The following is a 17,490-nucleotide window of genomic DNA, read 5'->3' as shown; positions in this document are numbered from 1 at the left end:
TGAGTTGAATTTTATGTTGTAATCTAGTTGTGGTTATGGTGGAATTCATATTGGAAGTGGAAGTTGAATGAATTGGGTTGAAGTTGGAAATATAGGGTATGGTCGTGTGGTGCATGGAAGTAGAAGGGGAATGAATTAATTTTGTTTAATGTGTTAGTTGTGTTGTTGTGACCCTTATAATGCAAATGAAAGTAAAATGGTTTAATTGGTATTGGAATGGAATGTAGAAAGATTTTGTCATTTTAGTATGATTTTATGATATTATGGGAATGAAGTTTTCAAGGTGCAAATTATGATTATGGTTGATGAAATAGGAAGATGGAAATGTGTTATGAATGTGTATGTTAAAGATTAGAAGTTTTGGATGCATTATGGCTTTGGTGGAAAAATTTGTATATTTTGTATATTTTGTGAGTATTTCGTAAGAATGATATGAAACGATTTCGAATTGTATTGGAGTAATCTTGATTAGTAAATAAATATGAGAATGTTGGTATTGCATTGAAAATGTGAAGTGGGAATGAAAGCTATTGCACTATGTTGGAAAGAAGAATATTTATGTTACGACATATCTTGTGATGATTGTTGGGTTGTTGTTCTCGCTATTTTGAGCGAGTTAAATCTCGGGGGATGTTGTATGTATGGGGGAGATGCTTCCCAAATTTTTGCGGATACAAGTATTGGTTAAGATTGGAATTTTAAGCCTTATGAATAGTAATTGGCAAATGTGACCATTTGTAGGTTTTGAACGAAACGGATTTGACTTTTGACGGCGAAAAAGGCAAGAAAGGTATGTAAAGTTCACCTCTCCTTCTCTTGGCATGTCCTAGTTATGATAGGTCAAAATCCGACCCTCGGGAAAGTCCCACTCCTCGGGAACGACACCTAGATTCATTCCTTTTTCATTCAGTAGAATTGAATCAATAACTTACGCGTTAATGTAAAGCAATGTTCAAATGTCCGTAACCTTTGAAAATGAAAGCAGAATGCCTTGAAATCTCCGTGGATGACCCCATGAGACATAATGACCACGTTTTTATGTTCGTTACTCGACTTGACCCGAGGTGGACCCACAATTCCCAAGACTTCCCTTGTTTGACCTATTTGACCCATTTCCGTACGATAATTAGATAAACTCTTGGGTATTGTTCCGACTACTAATCGATAGTTGTTTTAACTAGTCCGTTGAGACCTATGAAATATTTTGACAAATCTCAACGGTTTCAAAAAGCTTGCTTCGACGTAACCCGTTAGAACATCCAAAAAGGTACGTATCACGATTGTCGTCTTATTTCTCTCCTAAATGACTTATCGTTCGCACGACTTATGAAATGTACTTTGGGGCAATTACGCTCTTTAGTTTCGAGTTTGATATGTTCTCGTGGGCCTCTCTCGATATGAATAGTCCGGCCAAAATATTATGATATAAATGCTACGATACGAGTGGCCGATACGAATATTTGATACAAGTATCTTGGTATAAGCATTGTGATATAAGTATTCGGTAAGGATATTTGACATACGTATTCCGATACAGTACTTCGATATGAACGTTTGACATAAGTATTCTGTCACAAGTAATCTGATTCGACTATTCTGAAATAAATACTCCGGTACAAGTAGCCCGACATGGGTACTCCCAATTCTGATATAAGTATTTTGATATGAATATTTTGGGATAAATATTCCGACATACGCGCTTCCGAATATGTGGTTTGATATAAGAATCAAATAGTAATGTTTATAAATATCTCGATAAAAAGTATTTTACTATAAGTACTTTGATATAAGTATTCTGACATAAGTATTTTGATACAAGCATTCCGATGCAAAATTTTGATACAAGAACGTCGGCATAAATATTCTGATATAAGTCTTCTATAAGCATTCCGATTAAGTAACTGCTACGAATAATCACGATACGTTCGATCATTCCTTGAGTCTTGATTTATGTGCATTTAGTTTCTTATTACTACTGCCGTGCACTCGTTAAGATCTCCTTCGCCGGATCCCAGGCCGGTATGTATCGTGCGTTTGGTTCGCCGAGCCCTTTGTCTGAGGGCCGGGTTCCACACATAAATTCTGAAGTACGAGGTGTTCGGTTCCGGGGTACTGTGGTATATGTCCGTCCCCGGTTACCGTGTATATGGAGTATGATATGTCCGTCTCAGTCTTGTGGTATATGTCCGTCTCCCGGATACGGTGGTGATTCGAATCTTGTGGTATATATCAGATCTCCGGTTCTAATGCGGATTCCGGGGGGTATGCGTGGTATATGTCCGTCCCCAGATTTGTATATGGATTGTGATGTGACCGGTTCCGGTTCTCGTGGTATATGTTCGGTTCCCACAGTACCGCGTCTATGTTATGATATGTCCGGTTTCCAGGCGTGGTATATGTCCCAAAGACCGAGCCTATGTTATGATATGTTATGGCGCGAGACGGGAGTGGCGACCATGTTCCCGTGCCTCGTGTGTGACTCTGATTTGCATCACTTAAAATCTGAAAGTAGGCATTTTGATATTCTGATAAGGTACGCATTTTTTGTACTTCTGACTCCGATCATGATTTAGTATGTCAAACTTCTGCACCTTTGATTTTGATAAGGCTCTGTCCGCTATACCTCTGTATGTCTGATTCTGATTATGATTTGATGACTACACTTCTGTACATCTGGATTGTTTATGATTAACTACGATTTCCGACTTTACATACTCGGTACATTTTTCGTACTGACCCCTTTCTTAGGGGCTGCGTTTCATGCCACGCAGTTCAGACGCGTCAGAGGTGATTGGTCGGCCTGGATATACATTCAGTAGGTTCGAGAGCTCCTTTTGATCCGAGCCCACATTTTTGGTACGATCTTTTTAGTTATACATGTCTTTGTGTTTATGACTATTCGGGATGCGGCGGGGCCCGTCCCGTCATATGATTACGTTGTCCGTATTAGAGGCACGTAGACATATATGTTGGGTCATGGGTTGCCATTGTTCGGTTATGTTCGTGGTTTGTACTAACGACGCTAGGCTAGATTATATATATTTGTGATTATGTCCCGGTATGATATGTACGATATTTGCGATCGCTTCAGATTAATACTCATGTAAATTAGCAATGTTGGGCATGAATAGGATATGATTATGTCGAATCGGTAAGTAGGTACGTACGGGTGTCCAGCTCGGACGCTAGTCGTGGCCCACGGGGTTGGGTCGTGACAGATGGACATTGAAATAATATTTTCTTTGACCATAATTTGTTAACATACTTTCTAAATATTTTGAATTATAACCTATTGTGACTTATAATATTTTTATGTAGTTTCTAAACATGTAATTTTTATTTCAAGAAAATTAAAGATTCTATGTGCGAATTCACATCGAACATTAATTAATTTGACTCTCGTAATTCGAATCCAGAAAGTCTTTTTGGGATGGAGGGAGTATACTGAATAACACCATAGTGATTATGACAAGAAAATTAAATAATGATAAAATTATTTATTAGATATATTTTTATTGAAATATTTGGTTTGTTAAATTAAAAGATAGGATGTGTTTAATTTAAATAAGATAAATTTCTATTTTTAGTTTTATCATTGACTTGGAATGAGGTAATTAGGCAGGACATGATACAACTTCAGCTCGACGAGGACGTGACCCTTGATATGAGGGTGTAGAGGTCAAGAAATAGAGTAGAAGGTTAGATCTTTTCCATTCCCGAAGTATTAGTATTATTCTTGTATGTTCGCATTTTTAGATGTTTTATTCCGTACTATTATACATTGAATTTGTCGTAAATTAATCAATATAAGTTCAAGGACAAGGTTATTTTTGAGGTAATAAGTACTTGTGCTGTGTTTAACCAGTGATAAGTAAGTGTCGTGAAGGTTAGAGATTAAGCGAATCGGAGAGTATAAGTTTCATCGATGTAATACTCCGGATTTTCGGGCTATGATTTATACCGCTCGACGTATGTAAGTAGACCACACAGCCTCGGAGAATTATGGTCATATTCGAGTATGCAAATAAAGAGCTTGTTGTATAAGAAGATGAAGTCCCGAATGATTTCAGACTTAAGATTGTGACGACGATGACTGAAAATAATATTTTGTGTGTGGCAAGAGGCTATGGACTAGTGTTATATCATATGATCATGATGGTAATGAGTATATGAAGTGTGGTAAAAACGATTACTATTTAAATAAATTGAGATCAAAAAAATAATTACTCGGGCAATTAATTAAATGCGGAAAGTTAGTGTGAGACAAAGGATTTGAATAAGAAATTTGTCTATTAATTATGTGGACAGCAAGTCAGCAAGTATGTCCAGGTGGGACCATGCATGGATATGTAGGTGTCACCTTTTGGAAAAGATGTTTCATGTAAAGTTAATGGCACCTGTAGGATGTTTTATGACCATAATAAATATTAGGCCAAACCCATCGACGAACACCTGTGATCGTCCACTTCTTTCACTTGAGCACCTAAAGTGGCCCTTGTTCCATTTAGACACTTCAGGTGAGTCATTTCTATTCCACTTAGACACTTTTTGCACCGTTATCGGAGCAAAACCAACACCAATCGTCTCCTACGTGGATTAAGTGGCCAATTAAATTGTGCTAGCTCATTTAAATTGTGCCAACTCAATTAAATTATGCCAACTCATTTTAATTGTAAATTCACTAATTTGTAAATTCGTGGAGTTTTGACCATTAAAAATTGGGGCTTTTGGGCTGGTTGGATGTGCAATGAGGTGGCGCCCCCTTTGGTGTTGATTTTGCTCTGATAATGGTGCAAAAAGTGTCTAAGTGGAATAGGAATAACCCACCTGAAGTGTCTAAATGGAACAAGTCACTTTCAGTACTCAGTGAAGAAAAGTGGACGATCACAGGCGTACATTCGTCGATGGGTTTTTTGGCCTAAATATTATATAGATTCATAACTCTCTTAAGAGTGATGTAGATATATATAGAAACATATTCAACAACTTCTCCTTTTGTGGGAATTTAGCTAATTCCCTTAAGAAAACACATACAGAAACGTTTCTCATGTCCTAGGCAGCGACTGCATACATATATACGATCTCGTGTTGTCGGAAGAAAAACGCAAAGAACAACGTAGAGGTTATGCTCATGTCGATTACACAATTCAACACCGATTGTTCTTCGGGTTGTAGCAATTCGGAGGTTTCTTTGAAGTGAAGTAAGGTTGAAGAAGAGTAGTTCTTGGCATATAAGGTAAGAATATGATTCATCCCCGTGTAAATGAGTTTGTATGAGTTCTAGCTAGTTACTTGGTGAAGAAATTGTGAAAGGAATGGTTGGAATTCATGCTAAGAACGTGGTAGAGTTGTGGACTGTTTTGAAGGTGTTCTTGATCTATTTATGGCTAGAATTCTTGGAACATATTTGATTATATTGTTGTTGTAGTTGTTGATTGATGTTCCACATGTTTATGAATAAGGATAAGTTGTATAGCATAATGGTATATTGTGTGCAGGCAAAAGTCATAGATAGCCCCCTAAACTTCGCCACATTTTTCTCTGGGGTACCTAAACCTAGGGTTGTACCTATTGGGTACCTAAACCAATCCAAATTTGATCCCATTGGGTACCTTTTTCACCATAATTAGCAAAATTAGGAGAGTGTATTACACTCTCCATGCCGTGGCAATTTTGTCAAATGAAAACATGACACGTGGCGGTGGGGGTCCATAATAATTAAAAAATAAATTATACAACCCCCTCCGTTTCATCTCCTTCGCCCTCCCCCCCCCCCCGCCCCCGCACCACCACCCCTTCCCTCCCACCCCCCAACCGCCGTCCCCATCCCACCAATAATTTATTCCCTTTTTCTTCTTATTTAGGTCTATCAATGTCTTTATATAAGTTAACTAATGAAGGTGAGATAAAAAAATAAATTAATAAATAAAAAAAACAAAGGTCATAGTAATGGTGAATCCCCATTTTTTTCAGTGAATAAGATGGTAATGTTACTTTTCAGATCTAAAAAGGACAAAGAAAATAGTGGTAAGAAATAACATCCAATTCACAAATTAATTTTATATAAATAATTAAAAGAAATGAAGTGTTATAATGAAGAAGAAGAAGAAGAGAGGAAAAAAAAAAAGGAAGAAGAAGAGGAGAACATACAGTGGAGAAGAAGAAGAGAGAGAAAAAAAAAAAAAGAATAAGAAAAGAAGAACAACGGTGGGTGGCGAAAGGGAAGGGGTGTACAGTGGAGTGGGCGAAAGGGAAGGGGTGGGGTGGGGTCAGGGGACAGACGCGGAGGAGGGGGGTGCACAGGTGGGTTATTTTTTTATTTATTTATCTATTAAATTTTATTTAAAAGAGGTAAAAATTTAATCAAGAAAAAAAAATTTAAGGAAAAAAAAAGGTTGTCCACGCGCCCAACAAAAAATGGACTGCGCCACGTAGGCAAAAGGTACCCAATATGATCGAATTTGGATTGGTTTAGGTACCCAATAGGTACAACTCTCGGTTTAGGTACCTCAGAGAAAAATGTGGCAAAGTTTAGGGGGCTATCTATGACTTTTGCCTTGTGTGTATAGGGGCTATTTTGATCATGTTCTCGAGTTGTTCATGGCGGGAATCCTTAGGAAATAGCTTAATTATGTTGTTGATGTTATGGTTCTTGTTGTTGGGATTTGGGAAGAGAATGAAATAAGGGAAATGCTGCCCGGATTGTTATAGAAACGAGTTTGATGCTCGATATACATCATATACTAGTATTCCCTAAGTTGACAAGCGTATTGTCACTATTGTAGGTTGAAGCGCTATTCGAGTCGAGTTCGTTGTGGTATTCGAGTAGACGACAAGAGATATGTAAAGGCTATTCCTTTTCTTTGTTTTGGCATGAATCCTCAACCAAGCGAGTCTTAAATAAGAGCACAAAGAAGTGCCTCCACAAATATCCCATCTCTATATTGTTCTTAATAGCTTCATAGTAGTTTCCCTTGTCAGGAGTTTACCTTCAGACTAGCATGGTTGCTTATATAGTTAGTAACATAGAAAGATGATTATAGAGTTCGTAGAAGTATGCACTTGCTTACGGGGATATCTATTCAGATGTTGCCTTCGCGGCTATTGACTATACAGTTGCCTTTGGGGCTATACAAATGTGCGCTTGCCTTCAGGGCTATACCTATACAAATGGCCTTCCGGGCTATACACTTGCCTTAGAAGCTATGGACTTGCCTTCGGAGCTATTTACACATGTCTAGATGCCATACATGAGGAGACTAAGTAGTTTGATATTATGTCGTTTAGCGGTTAGATGACAGAGAGAGGTAAGTATAGCCAGATTCTTTATTGATTCTTCAATTTATCTAGTTTCGGTTGCCTTACATACTGGTACATTATTTCGCATCGCGTTCACGGGGACTTTGTGTTCATACTCGTAGGTTCGCAGCGGGTACACCACGCAGCGTGGTAAGCTCAATGTCATTCGGAGTTACTAGGTTCATAATTTTGTGTATACACATATGATGGGTAGGCCGGGCCCTGTCCCGACCATAGTACTGTTGTCACTCTTTAGAGGCTTGTAAACATATCATGTACGTCCAATAGTGTCAGTATGGCGGTCTTGTCGGCACGCATAGTGATACTTATGTTATATATGACGAGATGATCCCGCTTTGGTTAAGTTAATTGTTGTTTACAGATATTTTAGTGTATGGCCTTGTCGGCTTAAGTTACACACACGCTTATAGATCGGCTTATTGCCTAAGCTATTCATTGAGACACAAAGTTATACGAGCTACACATTGATACGCTCGGTTTAGTAGCGTACGCACCAGCGGGCCGCCACGCCCCTAGATTCGGGGGGCGGACATTAGATTTCTATGACTACTTGTTTTTAGCCTCGATCATATATTCTTAGATTTTTGTTTTAGATTATTATATTACCGTTGTTTATGCTTGTTGCTACTTTTGCCTTTCTCGTTTTCACCTTTCTTTGAGCCGATAGTTATCAGAAATAGACTCTTTACCTTCTCAAGGTAGAAGTGGAGTTCGTGTGCACTCTATCCTCCCCAGATCACACTTTTGGGATCACACTGGGTTGTTGTTGTTGTAATTTTATCTTTGACTTCCTTTAAAGACATTAGGAGAAAAGCTTTGGAGACGAGCAAAGGTATCATTTTGTTTGTTTATCTCGAGATTAACGATTCCGATATTGTTATTACACATAAAATATGGTATAAAAATAATACTATAATTATGGTATAATAATTCCAAAATTAACAATTCTACCAAATATGGGATAAAACAATTTCAATTTTATCTTGAAATTATAATCTCTTTTCCTATAATAAAAGCATTTACATAATTAGGTTACTTAAAAGGGATTTTCAAGTAAATTTTTTAATTATCATTAATTAGTAACCTTAAGCAAATAGTAAATTAAATTACATTAATGATATAAAGAATTTATTATATTGTCCCTGTATATAACTTGACTCCTTTAAATAAAGCTAATTTTGCATCAAAAGTATGGGGTATCTTTTAAAAATATTATCAGATAATATAAATATTATTATGCGGTGATTAATAATAAAAGAATGAATTGTATTGCTAATATACAAATTGTTAAAAGTTGAGTTACAATATAGGTATCGACCTAGTGATTGCTTATGTTAAGGATATGGGTTAAGTTCAGAAATGGTCTTGGTCTGATATTTTGGCCCTGCTTAATAAATTTTTTTTAAAAAAAATCCCGCTTCAGAAAATTCGCTACTAAAATTGAAATGCTAAGTAGAGGTTCGAACACAGGACGTCCTAACCGTCCAAATCTTTAAAGTTCCACCTGAAACCAGAGCATCCAACTATCTTCTTGGTTTTCAGGGTGCTTTTTTAATGTTTATACCCAAACTTCCTATATTTTTAATATAATTATACCTATTCTACGTCGGGTTTAATGGGTGCTAGAGCACCACTAAATTATACATAGGCCCGCTCTATTAAGTCATCCTCATGCAGACCAAAGTTAGAACATATGCACAATAGGTAACAAAGAAGCCTTTTGTTGCCCATAAGGCATAACTACTAGCTCTTGCCTATAAGACAGGAGTTCAGGATATTTCAAGACAGTAAACTGCTCAATTGATCACAAGTTCTGCCTTATAGGCAAAAGTTAGAACTTATGACTGATGGGCAATAAGAGTTCTTCCCAACGAATTTTTTCAAGTTAAGGTCATTTTTAAAATATTTTGTTTAGTGGGGACAAAATAAGTTAGAACTTATGACTGATGGGCAATAAGAGTTCTTCCCAACGAATTTTTTCAAGTTAAGGTCATTTTTAAAATATTTTGTTTAGTGGGGACAAAATTTCAAGACCGGACTTTTGGGGACACACGCGTCATTTCCTGAGGAAAAAGTTGAACTAGGCTATCAAAATGAGCCCAAACATAAATGAACCTCCATATTTTCATGGGTTGAGCTCAAGATAATTTATTACTGGGCTAGATTGTAACCCTCTAGCAACAGTAGTAAAAAAAAAAAAAAAATTGTAGAATAAGATGATCTTAGGCGAATCCATGATTTCAAGAGGATGGTACACCATTGATTTTAAGATAAGATGTAAACTTTTATAGTGACAATAACTTGACAAGCAAAAAATAATTAATATTTGGCGAGCAGCCACAATATCACGACCTTTTGGATATTTTGGGCCCTTGTATTTTGGGCATTTTGATTTTGCTAGTTTGCTTACCAAGAAGAGGAAACATGAACGAAGAGGAAGGAATGGGATGTCGATTTGGCCTTTGCGATGGTGTTTTAACAATTTAGGTTTTAGACAAATAAAGAGCCAACACCAATTAGACTGAGATTTTTCTGTTTTGGGATAAATTGAAATTAGAGATTAATACTATAATAGAGAGTAGATATTATGGTGGAGAAAACTCAAAGTGTTCCAACTTCCAAGTTATTAACTATAAGAACAAGAGCTTTTACTTTAGAATAGACAAAGGAAAAGAAGAAATTGTGGTTGTTGTTCCGCGTATTTGTTTCAAATTATTTGTATTATTTTCCTTTTTGGTTCGTTAAAAAAAGAATGTCTCTTTCTTTTATTGATAATTCTTTAATTTCAACTATCCACATGTCATGTTTAAGACTACAAGATTAAAGGGCATTTTGGTACATTTTACACATCTTTAGTTTAAGATCACAAATTTTAATGATTTTCTTAAGTTTAGAGATGGAATATTAGAAAAGGGAAAGAGAAAATTTAAGTTTAGAGATAAGAAATTGGTTAAAGGAGGGAAAAAGGAACTTAAGTTTAGAAATAGAATAAAAATAGGAAAAGGAAAATGTATAAGTTTAGATGAAAGGAAGGAAATCAAGAAATAAAAGAAAGGAAAAGAACGCTGCTTTAGAAAAAACGTATAAGAATTCTGCTTTAGAAATTAAAAAAGAAACACAGACGCAAAAGGACAGTGCTTTGTGAGATTCGTGCCTCATTTGTCGCACTTATCGAGCATCCGAACTGAATGATGCAGATTTTAAGATTAAGCATTTGTTTGCATTAACATCTAAGCATTTATTGGTTCGATTAGATCTTAATCATTAAGATTCGAATCAAGTCTTAATATCATTAAGATTTTTTACTTAACTTTTTTATCACCGCCCTAACCCCACCCCCCAACCTCCACCTCAACCCCACCCCCAACCACTTTCCACTCCAACCACACCACCACCCACCCACCCTCCACTCCAACCCCCCTCCCCACCACCCCTCACCCCACCACCAACCCCTACCCCACCCACCCACCCCCACCCCCACACCAACCCCTACCCCACACTACCCACCCCTACTCCCCACCACTAACCCCTACCCCTCACTCCCCACTAGCCCCACCACCAACCCCACCCCCATTCCCCACTAACCCCACCACCAACCTCCCACCCACCCACCCCCCGCCAACCCCACCACCCCCTACCTCCCCACCCCTCACCCCAATCACCCACCACCCACTCACCCCTCCACCCCTACTCACCACCCACCACGACTACAAAACATCTCCACCATTACTAGTGAATGTAAATGTTTCATTTTTTTAATCAAATAATATTTTATTAAATTTGTATTTATTTTCTACTATTTAGTTACTTTTTAATTTGAATTGTATATTTATTATCTTTAAATAAATACATTATACACATTCAGATATTGAAAAACAAACGATGCCTTAATCATTCGTGTTCGTACCAGAGACAACATCTTAATCATTCGGCGTATCTTATTCTGTGGACGTCTTAATCTTAATGAAAACAAATGAGGCCTTACCTCAACCTTAAGGGGTTAGGACCAGTGCTCAAACCAGTGCACCACTCAGTCTCTTTTGACCATGGGTGCCTTCAGATAATATTAGATATATTTTTAAAACTATACATATAATATACCGAGTTTAGTCGGGTGGTCATAGATTCACGTGGCCCATTTTTATATATAAATTTGCCACTAAAGATAATGCTAGCATAATAGTAATAATACTGATAAGGAAATAGATAGATACTCCATATTAGAACTCTTCTCCACCACTGCAAAGAGAGACACTCAATTACTTACTAACTGACTACCCTAACCCTCTTAATATATGTACATATTTAATGAATTTCTTAATACATATACACTATTTGAGCAAAAATTATTGGGTTCAGCCGAACCCGTATCTGGGCTTCTACCTCTTCCTCTGACTTCCAATCAAATGCATTAGAACCCCCATTGCCCTGATAAGTTCAATGAGCAATAGCAATAGTAATTTATGAATTTCTGGGCTTACTTATTACTAAGGTAATTACGACAGTAATTTACGACGTAGGGCCTGTTGAATTCAATTAAACAATAACTTATGTTCAAGTTTTGACCTAATAAAATAGTTACGACTTTGTATCGAGGTATGATAAACACCATATTACAATACATTAGCAGCCTTCAATAACGTATTACTACACATGTGAATTACCGCAGTAAATTACGACCTAGATCCTGATAAATTCAATGAGCTATAACAACAATAATTTATGACAATTTTGAAGCCATATGTAATTTACCAATTTATTACTAACTTCAGTAATTTATTACTATACATGTAACCACAACAGTAATTTACGAATTGTTGTGGTTACTTTTAAAAAAAATGTAATTTACGCCTTAAGGAGGCGCAACCCTTTTATTTCATCAACAAGGAGCGCTACACTGATCTGAAGTTGGGAAAATCAGACCTCAGCAATCATTTATAGAAAATCTGAAAACTTAAGCTACCTAAAATTGGGGGTTAAAACTCCCAGATGCAAAAGTGAAGTTCGTAGATATTTTAGCCACATCATACATACATGTTCTTCCTCTGTTTGTGTCTAATGGAAGCCACATTGTCTTTATCCAAAATGTAAGTCCTGACTGCCTCTTTTGGAAGATTCTTTATTTCAAAGACTATTTATTCTTGTCCATTCATACTCCATTTAGCCAATGCATCCACGACTTGATTTGCTTTCTGTAACACTGTTGAGCAATGTAGTTTGTCTGAGAGAGCAATTGTTTTATTGTATCAATAGAGTCTTGTAACTCCCAAGCAATGTTGATTTTTCCTTCTAGCATGTCGATTATGATGAGAGAATCACTTTCCAAAATTATGTTCCGAAAGCCATTGGAGATGCACCAATTCATTCCATACAAAGCAGCTTTAGCTTCTGCTAGATTACTACTTCCCTTTCCTAGGAATTTTGCAAAAGTCATTATGAGATTCCTATTACTGTCCCTGACAATACCTCCAGCTCCAATATCATCCTCTCAATTGTGATTGCCATCGGTGTTCACCTTAATCTAGTTCAAAGGTAGTCTAATCCACCTTACAATTATGCAATAAATTTTGTGAGACAGATGCATAATTTGTTTGCAAAGTTCATGCCAAGGCCATTTCCAGTGTTAGTTATTTTTAGTCTTTAAGACTAACCATCTGATATGATAGCTTACCTGGTAAATAACCCTAGACTTTGAGACTTTTGATTTGCCATATCTGTTTGAGCACCTTGATTTCCATATTTCCCGTAAAAATAGCAACAGGAATTACTTTAAGAAGATCTTTGTGCAGACCATTTTTAGCTTTGACGGACCAAAGATTTCATCAACAAAGTCCTTAAGGTATTGTGTTCCCATGGAATTCCTAGAGGGATTCCAAAGAAATTCCATATAGTCCTAGCCAGCTCGCCATCTAGGAAAGTAAGATTAATAGTTTCATCTTTGGCCTGCAAACAACGACAACATTTAGCAATTCCTATCCTACTAATAATGCTATCAAAAGGTAATTTGTTTTTAAGCATTTTCCAAACTACAAAAGACATTTGAAAGGGATATATTTGTGCTAAATTTTGTGGAGAATTTGATCGTGTCTTGACTTTGTCTAATGATTCCCCATGTAGAGGAAGTTGAGAATTTTCCATTTGAAGAAGGCATCCAAACAGATTATCCGGTAAATTCATATTTCCAATAGAATTGCCATAATAAGTTCAAAGAAGATATTCTGGCAAATGGAGTTGTTCTATGTTCCCCAAGCCATCTTCTATGATTTCATTCACCATGTGGTTTCTGCCAATGTCAATATGAGAGATAACATGGGCTAAGCCCCCAATCTTTTCCAGTTGTCCCACCACAAATTTGATGAACCCGAGTTGATTTTCCAAAGCATTTTCTCCTCCACTTTATTCTTTACTTCCAGAATACTTTGCCACGCATGGGATAAGCCTGCTCTCCACTTCCTGTCTATTGGATGTGCAAGTCTAGAATATTTGATTTTCAAAAATTCAGCCTATAATGTTTTTTCAGTTCTAAACCTCCACCATCTCTTCATTGCCAGAGCTTCACTGATATCCTGCGGTTACTTATTACTACAGATAGATAGTAATTTACGACTTAAACAGTAATTTACGACCTAGGGCTTGTTGAATTCAACAAACAATAACATGTTCAACTTTTGAGCTAATAAAATAGTTACGACTTTGTATCGAGGTATGGTAACTACATACAAGTAAGATACTGCAAATGCATAAATTTATGTTTGCCCTACTAATAATTAGAAATATTCTTTTGATTTCTTTTCCTTTTTTCCCCCCTTTCTCTCTTCCTTTATTTTTTTTCTTTTTCTTTCCTTTCTTCTCCATCCTTTTGACCCCTCACTTATTGTATATAGGGGAAAATTCTCTTTCTCCCTTCACTAGACATCTTAAAAGTATTCATCTAAGAAAATATATCTCTGCCAATTACAACTTTCACTACCTTCTTCCATATAAAACCCACAGAAACAAAAATTAGAGTCACCATAATTAAAAAAAAATTGACTAAAAGACTAATTAAAGAGAGTATATGAGAGTATAGGTCGGTATGAAGAAAAAATGTTTTCCAAAAAATGTTATTCAATTTTCTCATGTTCGTTTTTGGTCAAAAATTTTTGGAAAACATTTTTTTTTAAAAAAACAAGTTCCTTAAAAACGAGAAAATGACTTCCTAATCAAAGAATACAATTGACATTTCACCAATCACCCTCCTGCCACTCAACGCACCCCCAACCACCAAACCCCAACAACTATCACAACCCCATGCACCTCTCCCACCCACCACCCCCACCCCTACACCCCCTCACCCTCAATTTTTTTTTTTAAAGTTTAAATTATTATTTTTTGGATTTTCTACACCCCCCCCCCCGACCCCACCATCCCCTCCAAAAAAAGTAATATTCTTTTTTTAAATTTTTTTTTTTTTGATTTCTAAACCCCCCACCCCACCCGGCACCCCTTACCCCCTCCTGAATTTTCTACTTCTTATTTAATTTTACCTTTATAAAAATGGAAAGTTTGTGTGGTTAAATTTGGTGTGGAGTGGGTGGTGGGTTGTAGTTGGGGCGTGGGGGTGGGTGGTGGTAGGGTGGATAAAAGTTAAATAAAAGATGAGTGTGAAATAGAAAATTTGGGAGGGCGTAGGTGGGAGGGCTGGATAGAGCGTTGGTGTGGGGTTGAGGTGGGTGGTGGTGTGGGGTAGGGGTGGGTGAAGATGAAGTGGTTAGAGAGTGGTGGTTGGGGGGTGGGTGAAGATGAAGTGGTTGGAGAGTGGTGGTTGGGTGGGGGTTGGATTTGTTTGGGGGTGGGTGGGTGCTGGGATGGGTAGTGGGGTCAGAGGTGGGTGTGGGGGGTGGTGTGGTATGGGGTGGTAGGTTGGTAGGGCATGAGTGGTATTTTTCGAAAAATATTTTCTAACAACCAACCGAATATGAGAAAATAAGTAAGAAATTCACTTATTTTTCACTACCCAATCGGATATGATAAAATAAATAGAAGTTCACTTATTTTTCAAGAACACATTTTCCAAGAAAACATTTTTCTCTATACTAAATACACCCATAGAGAGGAAAGATTGACTTGCACGACCCAAATTTATACATCTATATTATTAATTACATGTAACAACACTAACACTAAGATTACCAAAATGTCGTGCGAGAAAACCTATCGCTGCTAAATCTCCGCTGCTTCGCCTCTATCACCACGGCTTTTGCCACCTTATTAGTATAGCTAGTCAGGCTCTCTTCCATGTATTGTTCATCTGGTTTGTGAGACAGTGTTTGTGTATATAGTGTTCAATGTTTAATGGTATATAACCGGTTTAAATTCCTAAAATTTTTAAATTCCTAAATTAAGTGATGTGCGTTATCAATTTCCAAATTAATTGAATGAATATGAGAGGATCACTACTCCTAAAAGGAAGAAAAGAAGGGTCTGTTGATATGTCTTCACTATTACTAAGAAAATGGCGCTTCTTCTATAACATCAATGAATAATTTAATAACTGGTTATAGATTGAAACAGCTGGGTTATAAAATGATTTTGATAACTATACACTTTGTCTCTTTCTTTGTTTATTACTACTAATTACTACTATTAAAGAGCTGCAATTAACCCCGCTATTATAATCGTTGGGTAATTGAATGAGAAGAGTGAATAATTGAATAAAAAATGAGGAGAAAACCCAACAAATGTCAAAAAAAAAAAAAAAAAGGAGAAAAAAGATAATTGTGAATGCTGGCCATAGAGGGGTGCCACATTATTTTGTCTATGTCTAGCTTTATATTATATATAGATTTCATCCGTTCACTTTTACTTAGACAAGTTTAGACTTTACATGTATTTTAAGAAATAATACTCCCTTCATATCATTTTAAAAGTTAGTGTGACTGGGCGAGTTTGAACTTTGCACATACTTTAAGAAACAATATTCCTTCCGTCCCATCTTAATTAGTATCTTAGTTGGACCGGACACAAAGTTTAAAGAATAAAAAGAGACTATTGAATCTTACGTCCTAAATTAAAGATATGTGTAATGTAATAAAATGTCCATTAAATTTTGTGGTTTTAAACTTGTCATGTACTCCATCCGTCTCATATTACTTGTCCACTTTCTTCTTTACACACCCATTAAAAATCATAAATAAAAGTTCATTTTTACTATATTACCCTTATTTCTCTCCAATAAATTACACTCTACTCAATATTTATTACTTTCAGAAATAATTAATGCTAAGGACAAAATAGGAAATACTTAATTAATTCTATCTTGATTTTGTAAATTGACAAGTGTTTTGGGATGAATATTTTTAATAATGTGGACAACTAATATGGGATGGAGGAGTAGAATGTTTGAGTTGTCCATCGAATATAGAAAGAGGCACTCCTTTTGGACAAACCAAAAAGGAAAGTAAGACACTTAAATTTGGACGGAGGGAGTAATTGATACGGGTAATTTACCGTAATACTCATATTAATTAATGTTTAGTCTTAGGACTTGCAAAAGGATTTGGAGAATAAGTAATTAATGCTAAAGTAAAACATGAAAAAATATTTTTTTCTCTTGATATGCTAAAAGTGACAAATAAAAGTGAAAATATATTTTTAGTATAGTGAACAAGTAAAAATGAATGGAGAAAGGATATAAAGGTTATTTTGATACTATTCTTGAATTTTAATATGTTATAACGATTAAATATCTTTTTTTGTTATATCATCAATGAATGCTTATTAAGAAATTTTCAAGTAATCATCTAATAAAAAATATTCACACAATCAGTGCATATTTGAAGTGATTGAACCCCAAAATATCCTTGTCCTTGATAAAATAAGAAGATACTTTTTCCCTCCAAATTCTTTTTTTTTTTAAATTGTTTTTATTACATAGGGGTAGGGAAAGGGGAAATGGGAGAGGAATTACAATGTAAGGATTCGAACCCTCACCAATAAGGTGAAAGTTTAGGTAGCCAACCAACTGAGCTACTAAGTCTCTACCCCTCCAAATTCTTACATCTAAGGGCGTTCATGGTTCGGTTGGGTCGGTTATTGATTAAAACCATAACCAAACCAATTTAGTCGGTTTTTTAAATGTCTAAAATCATAACCAAACCAAATAAAATAATAACCCTTTGGTTTGGTTAT

The sequence above is a fragment of the Lycium ferocissimum genome, chromosome 9 (genome assembly GCF_029784015.1).
Source record: "Lycium ferocissimum isolate CSIRO_LF1 chromosome 9, AGI_CSIRO_Lferr_CH_V1, whole genome shotgun sequence".
Classification (NCBI taxonomy): domain Eukaryota; kingdom Viridiplantae; phylum Streptophyta; class Magnoliopsida; order Solanales; family Solanaceae; genus Lycium; species Lycium ferocissimum.
This window is presented reverse-complemented; position numbering follows the sequence as displayed.